The sequence below is a fragment of the Marmota monax genome, unplaced genomic scaffold (genome assembly GCF_021218885.2).
Source record: "Marmota monax isolate L192 unplaced genomic scaffold, Marmota_monax_Labrador192_F-V1.1 WCK01_AAM20220418_F8-fsc00001, whole genome shotgun sequence".
NCBI classification, from domain to species: Eukaryota; Metazoa; Chordata; class Mammalia; order Rodentia; family Sciuridae; genus Marmota; species Marmota monax.
The window spans coordinates 28,321,747-28,334,499 of record NW_026693777.1 but is presented as its reverse complement, the minus strand read 5'-3'; the positions used below and the strand labels follow the sequence as shown (position 1 = coordinate 28,334,499).

Sequence of the window (12,753 nt, the reverse complement as noted above, 5' to 3'; positions counted from 1 at the left end):
GGAGACTATTGAAAGCTTATAACTTCCCAAGAGAAAGTTTAGACAGCAAAATATGGTTAATTTCTGTCAATTTGGCTTCTTGGCACAGTAGCAATTGCCCAAGCTCCACCTCCAGGCCCTTGGGAGATAGCTGTGCATTTACTGCTAAACAACCCACACTCAGTTGCAGAAGCCAGAGTGGACACAAAAAACCATCCAATCTCTGACTATAGCTTCTGATCAAAGAGGTATACAAGAGTTTGTGGCCATTATTTTTGTTACACCTCTGCACACTTCTGCAAGCCCTTCTCCCACGGGATGGAGTGACTTCCAGAGGATTTAAATGGCTGGCACTCTTTTTAAAATTCCTTTCTTCATTTTTCTCTTCTCTCCTTTGTGGAGTCAGACATAGTCACAAGGCAGCCATGGGTTGTGTGTGTAAGCTGTGGGCATTTTGAGAACATGAGCGGACTGGGCTGACGCTGCTGCTCTGTTTGGGCTGTGCACGTATGTGTCCTTTTGGCTCGCTCTGCCTTTTGATCCCACACAGCACCTGAGATGGGTGTGACTTGCCAAGATGTCAATCATTCTACTGACCACAAAAAATCATTCTACTGACCACAAAGCTAGACTCAACCCCCTGAAACCTGACCCTTTGCCTTATTTGGAAAGAACATTCCATCAAACCCTCCCTTTGTATGCCCCCTATAAAAAATAAAGAATCCCCATGCAAGCTCTCTCTTTCCAACAGACCCCTAAGGTTGAGAGCTGTCACTTGACCCTAAGAAAAAGGTACTCTCTGTGTCTGTGTGTAATTATTTCATGCTAACCCAAACTGACCTGGAGTGACCCTGAATAATTTAGTCATGTTGCAGCAAGACATTAAGGACCAAGACATTCAAAAACAACCACACTTACAGGGGAAATTAGAAAATGTTCCCAGGGAAAAGTACATGAAGAGAAAATCTAAGAAGACCTTAAGTTTTTCTCAGGCTGACCCTCATAAGCTACAATAATTAAAACAAACAAACAAAAACAACTATGTAACAAGGACTAGCAAAACTGGGAAAGGTGAGGACTGTTATTTCCAGAGTTGTTAGACTATTAGATTCAAATGTCCAAAAAAAATAAATAATAAATAAATAAATAAATAAATAACATAAAAAACAAAAAAATTAAAAAAAAATAGATTCAAATGTCCAGTTTTAAACAAAATAATCACAAGGCATACAAAGTAATAGAAAAACAAGGACTTTTCAAAGAAAAAAGATATCAACAGATACTGTCCTTGAGAAAGACCCAAACTCTGAAACAATTGTCTTAAAGATATTCAAGGAAATGAGGACAAATGTGGAGAAAGTCAAAAAATGATACATAAACAAAATCCCCATAGATTAACAAAAACAAAAACTAAAAAGAAATTCTGAGGCTAAAGAGTATAACTGAAATGAAAAATTAAGTAGAGGGACCCAAAGCCAGATTTCAGCAAGCAAAGGAAAGAATCAGGGAACCTGAAGATAGTACAATGGAAATTACTGAGTCTGAGAAACAAAAAGAAAAAAAGACTGAAGAAAAGTGAACAGACCCCATCAAGTGGACCTATATACACATTGTGGAAGTTTCAGGAGAAGAAATGAAGAACGGGGTCAAGAAAATATTTGAAGTAATAATGGCTGAAGATTTCTCAACTAAAAGACATTAATATAAACACACAAGAAGTTTAATGAACTATATAAGATGAAATCATAGAGATCCACATCAAGACAGATTACAATCAATCTTTCAAAAGAAAAAAGGTGGCACACACCTGTAATTCCAGCAACTTAGGAGGCTGAGACAGTAGGATAATAAGGCCAGCCTCAGCAATTTAGTGAGTGCCTAAGCAACTTGGCAAGAGTCTGTCTCAAAAGAAAAAAATTTTAAAAAGGGCTAGGATGTAGCTCAGTGGTAAAGTGCCTCTTGGTTCAATCCCTAATACCAAAAAAAAAAAAAAAAAGAAGAAGAAGAAGAAGAACACCACTCAGGAAAGCAGCACAAAAGAAGTGACTTGTCATATAATAGGGATCCTCTATAAGATTATCAGCAGGTTTCTCTTCAGAAACATTCAAGGCTAGAGGGTTAATAAATTCAAAGTGCTAAAAGAAAAAAAGAAAGTGAAACATGAATCCTATATTCACAAAAATCATATTTCAAAAGCAAGGGAGAAATTAAGGTATTCACAGAAAAAAAAGCTGAGAAAATTCATTATCATTAGACCTACCTTACAAGACATGTTCAAGGAAGTAGTACAGGGTAAAATGAATGTACACTATACAGTAACTCAAAGCCATATCATGAAATAAAGATCTTAACAAAGGGAAATAAACAGGCAATTATAAAAGCTAATATTGTAACAATGGTTTTTAACTATACTTTCCCCCCTACATTATTTAAGAGAATAACTCTTAAAAATTATTAGTCTAAAAGCTAGTAGTACTGAAACTTTGTTTTCTAACTCCAGATTTTGTACATGATTTAAAATGATAATGTATTTTTAAAAACTATCAGTTTGTGCTATGGAGCATACAATGTATGAAGATGAAACTTAGTGCTATCAACAAGCAAAAGAATTGGAATGGAGTAGAAGAGCAGTTTTACAAGTTATTAAAGTTAAGCTGTTATAAATTCAAGTTAGAGTGTTATAAATTAAGTTATGGTATTAGGGTGTTATAATACAATCCCCATGGTAACAACAAAAGGAAATAAGAAAGGAATTTAAATGTTCACTACAAAAAAAAATAAAATAAAGAAAGAACTAAACACAAAAGAACAAAGTAATGCAAGAAATAAAGTATAAACATTTGGCTTCTTGGCACAGCAACTGCCCAAGCTCCATCTCCAAGCCCTTGGGAGATAGCTGTGCATTTACTGCTAAACAACCCACACTCAGTTGCAGAAGCCAGAGTGGACACAAAAAATATCATCCAATCTCTGACTATAGCTTCTGATCAAAGAGGTACACAGAGCTTGGTGGCCATCATTTTTGTTACACCTCTACACACTTCTGCAAGCCCTTCTCCCATGGGATGTAATGCACCCAATAAGAGACCATCCAAATATATGGCCAACTATCAGAACTAAATGGACATACAGTCCTAGAACAACAGAGACTTCAAAACCTAACTCTGAAGAATGGATAGAACAAGAGACAGACAATAAATAAGAAAACAGAAGACTTAACATAGTAAAATAACTAGATCTATGTTGAAGATATAGCTGAAGCAGCAGTTCAGAAGCGGTACTCTATAAAGTTGAAGCACTATCTTCCAAGATACAGTGTAAATTCTCACCTTAAAAACCTTTATATGATGTTGTGTCCCCTACAGGAAAAACACATGAGTCAGAAACAAGGAGTAAAAGCAGAAATGGCCTTACTTATCATGATGCCTAACTTGTGCATACTCTCCCTGCAACTTTTGAAGTCTGTAATGAAAGAGATGTTGGTCAACCGAAGGGGAACATTTTTGTGTAGGCACATATAAAAGTCCCTTTAACCTAAAACTACCAATACTTCCTGGTCACAGTGGCCACTTATATCCAGGGAATAAAAGGTAAAAAGAATGACTATCTTTGGTAAGGACAACTGACCTTGAACATCATGAGGCAATGCTACTATTACATAGCAGGGGCAAAGAACAGTATGCCTGACACACAAGAGATCTTGGGAGATCAACTCCACAATCAACTCTTGAAAATACACAGATAAACACTGCAACTAGCTGAAGGTAAGGTACAATTAGAATGGATAGTACAGGAGGGAGACAGTATCAACTTCAACCCTGAGGGCAGTTATAGGACTGGGAGCCATAATTCATTCCACTAATATTCTAATTTTCCTCTAAGATGAAACCCAACTTACTATAGTTAAGTAAAAACAAAAATTACCAAAACTGATACAAACTATGCACTAAGATACTATCACATTAAATTGGCCTTTACATACTAGGTTACTGCCATGATGTGTCAAACTGTTTTTACTTCTTTGTAAATGTTACCAACTGTAAGATAAAACATGGTGTTTGTGGTCATTCCCACTGAAAATCTCTTGGACACCAATTCTTTGCACAAGAACATAAATTCCTAATTTAATATAGTTTCTGAGAAAATTTCAACTAACTTTTTATATTTTCCTATAGTTATTCCCCAAAATACATCCAAAACAATGTATTAGAACCACCCACAAACTCAAAGAACCTACAATATTTTCACCAGTCAAGGAAAAAGAATAAAACTTAGAGAATTTCAGAGAGGTGTTCTGTATCCCATTAAACCAAATGAACCATGGGTTCTAGTACTATCTATAAGGTATTTTCCCTTTATTAGGAATATTGTCAAAAACTCTTCAGTTAGAACTTCCCTATGCAATTCCTACATTACCAAGTTCACACACACACACACACACACACACATATATATGTCATAAGGTTCTTATCTTGCTCTACCTACCTCAATTTTTCTGTACCCTAATATAAACAGCCATACTTCCAACAGCCTATTCCAGTATACTCTTCAAATACATGCTATTCCTGCTTCGTAGCCTATGATCACAAAACTCACCCTACAGAATACCTTTTCTCCTCCAACAAATCCAAACACCACTTGCTACTGGCTTGAGTATATTCACCCAAAAGCATGTATTAAAAATTAATGTGTTGTGACTCATAACAGGTCCAGGGTAGTGGGTGGAGGATCACCAGATTGGACAGCAGGGGAATAGAGAAGTAAGGACAGATGGGAATAGAAAAGACAGTGGAATGAATCAGACATAACTTTCCTATGTGAACATGAATACACAACCAGTGTAACTCCACATCATGTACAACCACAAGAATGGGAAGTTATACTACCTGTATGTATATCAAAATACTTTATATGGTCATGTATAACTAAAGTGTCCCTGAAGTTTGATCATTTCCAAGGCCAGTAGCTACAATGGTTCTCCCACACCTGGAGGCTGATGAATAATGAGCACCATTAAGGCTTATTTCAAATGTAAAAAAACCTTGAGATAATGTACTAAATTGTTCAGAAGGTTGTTTTCTTAGTGCCTGCTGGAATACTACAGGATTTTCTTTAGCCAACATTGCCGGAGTTCCTGCCTTCGTCCCAGTGCCAGTGAAAACGAGGGTGGAAGAATTTCCAGTGTTGCTGAGAACCGGACGAGACTTCGGATCAAGCTAGCTGCCTGCAGAACTTACCTGGACTGTGATTTAAGCTAGCTGCCTGCAGAACTTACCCGGACTGTGATTTACCTGGACTGTGAGTTAATCTATTGAGACACTGCTTTACCTGGACTGAGACAACAAACTGTAATCTACAACAAATTGTAACTCGGTATCTTTGCTAACGGTGTCATTGCTGGTATAATTTTTCCAAGGGCTTCTTGCATGGAGCCATCAATTGGCTTGGTATTGTGGCATTTTGTATCCTCCCCTTCAGCTTGTAGCAGATTATTTGTGGTGTTTGTGTAAAAACCACTATGGTCGTTATTTAAATTAAACAAAAGGGGGAAATGTTAGAGTCTGTAAACAAGTCAGGATGGCGCCTGGCATTTTGCCAGGGGGAGTGGTTTGTGAGGTGACGCCAGTGAGCCATTAAGTGTGGAGATTCCTTATTGGTTGACTGCTGTATCTAGTTTATGTTAATTAAGATAAGCTGTGTGGAATGGATATATACCCCTCCGGTCCTACAATAAACGGCTCCTACTCCTGCTGTATCAATCTACACAAGTTGCTTGTCACCCTCCGGTTATTTTGCTGCAGCCGGACTGCGGCAAAAAAATAAAATAAAATAAATTAATTCCACAACGTAGGTGTTGGGGGGTTCCAGCTCAATGGGAGATGTTTAGGTCACAAAAATTTCATAACTAGATTAATGCCAATTAAAAGGGGCTGAGACTGAGTTCCTTGCATCAAGGGTATCCTCACTCTCCCACTGTCCCCTCCACCTCTTGCTTTCTACCATGGGATGCTGTAGCTAAAAGACCCCCTAGAACTCAAATGATTCTAGCACCTTGATATTGAATTCCTCAACCCCCGCCTAAACTATGTGAAATAAATTTATTTTCCTTATAAATAACCCATTCTGTGGTGTTCTGGACAATAATACAAAAGAGACAAGGATACCACTGTACCATTACTCCAAACCTGGTTCAGTTCTTCCTTAAAGAGTTCCTTCTCTACATAATCTCTACCGATTTCTCCCCACTATGAACTTTCAAAGTTCATATCCCTATGCAGAGCAATATATCCCTAATTGTCACTTATTGTTTTATAATAATTTATGTAAGTTTCACACTTTAATTGACAATCAGGGCAAGCTATCCTAGGTTGCTCTTGCTTTCCAACTATGAAGAGACCAATGCTGCGCAAAACAAAATACTAACCAGCTGGGGATACGGCTGAATCCCTTGAAAAAATTCTTGAAACATCATGCCTTGATTCACATATCCAAAACCAAAAAGACAAGACCACCACCCATAACACAAAGATAAAAAATAGGCATTACATAGTGCTATTAAGCTGAGATTCTAACAGAAACCATATAGGAGTCTAATAATTCTAGTACTGAAAATAAACAAATTTGTCCTCTCTTTTTAGCCATATTTGATTTGATAATGAGATTCTTTGTGTTTCCTATAAGTCAATAAATAAATTATAATTATTGACTTGATTTTTTTTCATAAAACACTACTAAATCTTTTGTCTCAAGCCAGCAAAATTGATATTAAATTTTCCATGGAAATAGAAAGATAAAGCATATTGAAACTAAAACAAACTTGGAAAAGTATCTGGGAAAACTACCTGCAACAGTACAAGATGAATAATTTTACTCTTTTTAAAATTAAAGGCTGAGCCGTCCATGGTGGCACAAGTCTGAAAGTAATCCCAGCAGCTCTGAAGACTCAGATAGGAAGATCTCAAGTTCAAAGCCAGCCTCAGCAAAAGCAAGGTTCTAAGCAACTCAGTGAGACCCTGTCTCTAAAAATACAAAATAGGGATGGAGATGTGGCTCAGGGGTTGAGTGTACCTGAGTTCAATCCCCGTGTCCCCGCCCCAAAACAATAAGTAAAATAAAGGCTATTTTAAAATGTGATCCTGAAGGAAATGTTGATTCTTTAAACTGAGATAATTAGCCAATAAGTCTTCATATTATTAGAACTATTTTGAAGATGATCTCAATACGTACTTTAGAATATTCTTCTTTCATTCTCTGAAGTAAAATATTTTTCCCAGAGAAAATATCTAATTTCTGACAATAAATATCTGATTTCTATGCCTCAGAGATAATGGTATGTTATAGTACCTTGCATAAGATTCAGGAAATAACAGAATTAAATTTCAAAATTTTTTTTAAAAAGAGAGAGAGAGAATGAATCTTTTTTTTTTTTTTTTGTAGATGGACACAACACAATGCCTTTATTTTTATGTGGTGCTGAGAATCGAACCCAGGTCCTGCCTGTGCTAGGCGAGCGCTCTACCGCTGAGCCACAATCCCAGCCCAAATTTCAAAATTTTTTAAAGCAAGAATGGCCTTTAGTTATCATCTTATTTTTAACATTTGAAGAAAATAATGCAATTTGTCAAAGAACTAAACCAGCATTCTAACACAAAGTTTTTCTCACTTGGGGCTGGGAATGTGGCTCAAGCGGTAGTGCGCTCGCCTGGCATGTGTGCGGCCCGGGTTCGATCCTCAGCACCACATACAAACAAAGATGTTGTGTCCGCCGAAAACTAAAAAGTAAATATTAAAAAAAAAAATTCTCTCTCTCTCTGTCTCTCTCTCCCTCTCTCTTTAAAAAAAAAAAAAAAAAAGTTTTTCTCACTCTACTATGAGTGTTTTAAAATAAAAACTATGAATGATTATTTAGATCTGGGAATGAATGACATCTCTCAGTTCTATCTCCCAGTAGTTGTGTGGTTCTGGGCAAATTAACATCTTTATGTTCCAGTTTTCTTATTTGTAAAGTGGGGAAAATTAAGTTTTTTAGCTCAGAAGGTTAATTTGAAGATTACCTTAAGTTGATAAAGTGCTTAGAAGTGGTTACTGAAAATGTCTAATAAAATCTACCATTAGTATTTCAAAAATCAAATGTATTTGCAAATTAAGACATTAAATATATTTACATGCACTTAATAATGCCTCTGGGATGAAATTAAACAAGTGAATTCAAGGATCATTAATCTCTTTGGATGTTCCTGTAAAATACATTTTATTGTATCCAGAGTAAGCAAGTGTGTGTGTGTGTTGTGTATGTATGCATGTACATACGTGTATATACCTATATGCATATATATTAAACTATTCTCTCTTTTCATATTGCAATTCCAAGAAAAGAAAACAGCATCTGAAAAGTTAGGTCAGGTTTTCAAAATACTTTTTACATAAACTTTATTTTTTTTTTTTTTTGGTACCAGAGATTGAACGCAGGAGTACCTAACCACTGAGCCACATTCCCAGCCCTACTTAGTATTTTATTTAGACAGGGTCTCACTGAGTTGCTTAACACCTCACTGTTGCTGAGGCTGGCTCTGAACTCATGATTCTCCTGTCTCAGCTTCCCTGCTAGGATTATAGGCCTACACTCGGCTTACATAAATTTTTAACAATAAAAACTTAAAAAAAAAAAAAACATGCCACTTAACTAGCTAGAATTTTCAATTAATTTGTGTGTTTTTATTTGTTTATAGAGTACTATATAAAACTGCAATCCACTATTAAGAGAACAGGGCAAATCAATTTTAAATCTAACAAATACACACACACACACACACACACACATCTATCCAATTTCCTGAGAATCCGGAGGAGTCAGTATTTTTACACTAATCACACACAAGTGCAGTCTAAAATCATCCTCAATTTGAGGACTGTTCTTCCAGAAGTTCAGTTCCAAGTTGATTTGACTAGAGAACTCAAGGCATAACACTTAAACGTAAACCCATTACTCTTAATCATCTACCTCTGCTTCTACCATTCTTAATATTAAAAGTGGTTGAAGCCTATTAATGATGTAGTCTCTGTTCCAATTATTTATTGCTATGTAACAACCATCCCCATACTTAGTGACAAAAAAACAATAATATTTTGTTCACAAATCTGCAATTTGGGCAGGGCTCAGTAAGGAAACATAGCTGAGGCTATGTGACATCAGCTGAGGCTGCTCAACTTGGGATGGCAAAATTGGTATTTACTGTCAGCTGGGAGTTCAGCCAGAGTTGAGGGCCAAGGGCCTTGGTTCTTTGAAAGGGCTGCTTTGGCTTTTACTTGGAACAGCTGCTAGATTTCAAAAGAGTATTAAAAGAGAACCAGGATACCACCTTGGAAAACACTATGTAGTATCACTTCTACTGGCCAGGTTCAAGAAATAAATACCCTTCTTCTCTAGGAGATGAGTGTCAGTCACACTGTAGGATTGCGGATCTTGTTGGGCATCCAGTCTCGTTTTTTAATTCTCTCCTAGCATAATCTCCTATCTTTTGTATCGTTTTCTTCTCAGTCTGCACTGAAAGACTTTTCCTCTCTGATAGATGTCATTTTCTTAATCCACCTAAATTGAAAGTGACTACTACTTAATTTTAAAAATTAAATTGAGAATGTTTTAATTGAGATTCATCTAAGTAAAATAACTCTCTAGGTAGAAACTATTTTTCCCTACTTTACAAACACAAAAACTGAGGCACAAAGATGTTAGGTAACTTGCCCAAGACCACATAACTACTAAAAAGTAGAACTAAGAGATGTCATTCATTCCCAGGTCTAAATAACCATCCAATTAAAATAGTAATTCCTAAACTCCTAACTAGCTATGCCCTCTTTTCGAGTAACCAATTCATATTTACAATTGCCTTCTGGACTTCTTCACCAAAATACTTTAATAAAAACTCAAATTTAAAATATATATATATATATATATATATATTTTTAAATGAGCACATTATTCCTTACCCCTGAAGGGTTCTTCCAATTTCTGTGTCACAAGTTAGTACATCATCAACCACCTATTTTCCAAAGTTCATAAACTTGGAATTAACTCCTCATTAACAGAACTCTTGATTCTTCCTCCAACACATCTTTCCAGATTTCTTGGCTTCTGTGTTTCCATTAAATTATGCTAAAATTTTCCCTGCCTTGATTAATCAATCAACAGACAATTGTGAAATAATTACCAAATGACAAGAACTAAGGCAGATTGCCCATGACCCCTGTTTTCCTAGCTAAAAATCTCTTATCCATTGAAGGCCATTCTTCACATGAACATTAAGATTCCCTGCCTCCCCCGACATCCCCTTTTTAAAAAAGCATATCAGGCCAGGCACAGCGGCACACACCTATAATCCCAGCACTCTGGTAGGTTGAGACAGGAAGATTACAAATTCAGGCCTGCATCAGCAATTTAGGGTGATCCTATTTCAAAATAAAAAGTGCTGGAAGGGTTAGGGATGTAGGTCAGTGGTAAACTGCCCCTGGGTTCAATCCCTAGTACTGAAGAAAAGGAGATGGGTGGGGGGAGGGGAGTCAGCTCAGCCCCTTAATATGGTCTACAAAAAGCTTTCTCAAATCTTCCTCAAACCCCCATGGTCTCAATTTCAATATCTTACTATGAACCACCAGCCACAACACTCCCTATTTCTAAACCATGCACAGACACACCTTGTTTCATCTCAATATTCCCTAAACACACACCCCCTTACAAATTGGAGTTAGCGTCTGTGTCTGCCCTGAAATGTCATTACTATATGAAAGCATTCCTAATCATCCCAGGAAAAGATCCTGGACTCCACTGCACCATATTAACACATTTTTCTACCCCAACTATAATTTTAACTCACCATCTTTTTTCTTTTCTACTCTTTTCTTTTTTGTTGGGGTCGGGGTGGGGGTGGGAGTTGTACTAGGGATTGAACCCAGAGGCACTTTACCACTCCAGTCATTATTTATGTGTAGAATACATAATGAATCCAAACCAGAGAAATCTTGTTCAGAAAGTTCATCCTGAGGTGATCATTTAAAAACACTACAGATGATACCTTCAGAAAGATCTGTCAACAAGAGTTGAAACTGGGAGATTTCTATGATATACATTATAACAATAAATGAATCATCTATTAATAAATCATTTCTGCCAACTGAGGAAATATCCTGCAGTTTGATTTTGTTGCATAACGTTGTCTTTGTTTAAAAGGGAAAAGTCAGAGATTTTTTTTTAAAAGCACAGTTAACAGTTTAATGTTGTTTCCTTTTATAATCTCTTCAATGTGGAAAATGAAAGCACAATTCTATTTAACAGTACATGAAAACCAGGATGCATAAAAACAAAATATCCTTGACTACATCCTGCCCTGTTTTCCACAGTTCCCCAGTTGTGACTAAGAAAGGGAAGCAGGAGAAAAAGACACTCCCTGATTTATTCTGCAACCTAGATCAACGGTAGTAACAGCAGGAAATGGCAGAAGTGACTGAGGATTTTTTCTTTCTTCTCCCTCTAAAATCTTTTTTTTTTTTTTCCCTCTAAAATCTTAAGAGGTCAACTTTTCACTTGAAAATGAAAACTTCCTCAACAGCAGAGTCCACTATAGAGCTAGACTCATAGGCATCCAGGAAAAGATAAATATACTTCTTAATTACATTTAACTAATAATTATAACTATTATTACAACATGCCTTTGATTTTGATGATGCAACAGCTACATATATCCAGGGAAAAGTCACTTGAGTTAAGACCTATAAATATGTTTAAGTTTGGTCTAAGAACCCTCTGGTCAGAGGTTCTGTCTCTGTCACCACCACTAAATCTCACCAGCTACCATTTAACTGGAGACAATAAGATAAGGTAAACCCTAATTTGGCTTAACTACTTTACTAAATGGCAAGACCCTAGAGAACAAAATATATATTTCACCACAACCCCCTTTTTTCCCCCTGGGGAAAAAGGTAGTACCCAAATATATTTTCAAGTAAGTTACGGAACTCATGTGGTCACTCATCTAAAGAAAAGATATATTTAAAATATGTCCAAGACACAACTGAGAATGTCAAGGAGGATCCATTAATTCAAAAGTGTCTTATGAACTGTACGACAATATAACAGATTTTTGTTAACAGCTGGTTTGTCACAAAATACATTAATTAAAAATCTCACACCTTCACAAAATTTTGTAAGATGTGAAAAAGAAAACAAGTAACTACAGAACTACCTAGTATTCTGCCCAGGTACACAGTAAAAGTTCTCAGCAAGAATGTCTCCTTGCTCTGGTGTCAAAAAGCAGATGGCACAATTTTATAATTGGACAAACTGATGTAATGTATCCTCCAACAATTAAATTTGAGAAGGCACAATTAATACTTCTTAAATCTCATCTAATTATAATGCTTCACTCAAAATTTGCTGTTTTATTACAATTCATTATAATATTATGTCATCCCCCTCAAAAAAAGCGTTATCTATGCAAGGGACGACTGAAGGCCAAGACATAATACTCACAAAAGTAATAATGAAAAGTTCCAATTGTAACAAAAACTGTGTCATCTAAATTTTAAGCCACACAAACTGCTGAATCTCAGGTAGAAAAGGGATACAATTTTCCCTGATGAGAAATTCTCAATTGTGAATGGCATTGTGCTCTACTGCTTATACTTCTGTAACTCAATAAAGAATAGCCACACCAAATAAGGGTCTTTCCTTTCTTTTCACGCGTATCTCCGCTTTCTTTCACACAAGGAAATATTTTATAT

General features: G+C 36.3%; 1 protein-coding gene across 2 annotated transcripts in view; it reads right to left on the bottom strand.

Annotated features, from left to right (window-relative positions):
* Positions 1–12,753, bottom strand: part of Exoc5 (exocyst complex component 5) — a 69,995-nt gene that overhangs the window by 56,284 nt on the left and 958 nt on the right. The gene's annotated exons all lie outside the window — the stretch shown is intronic.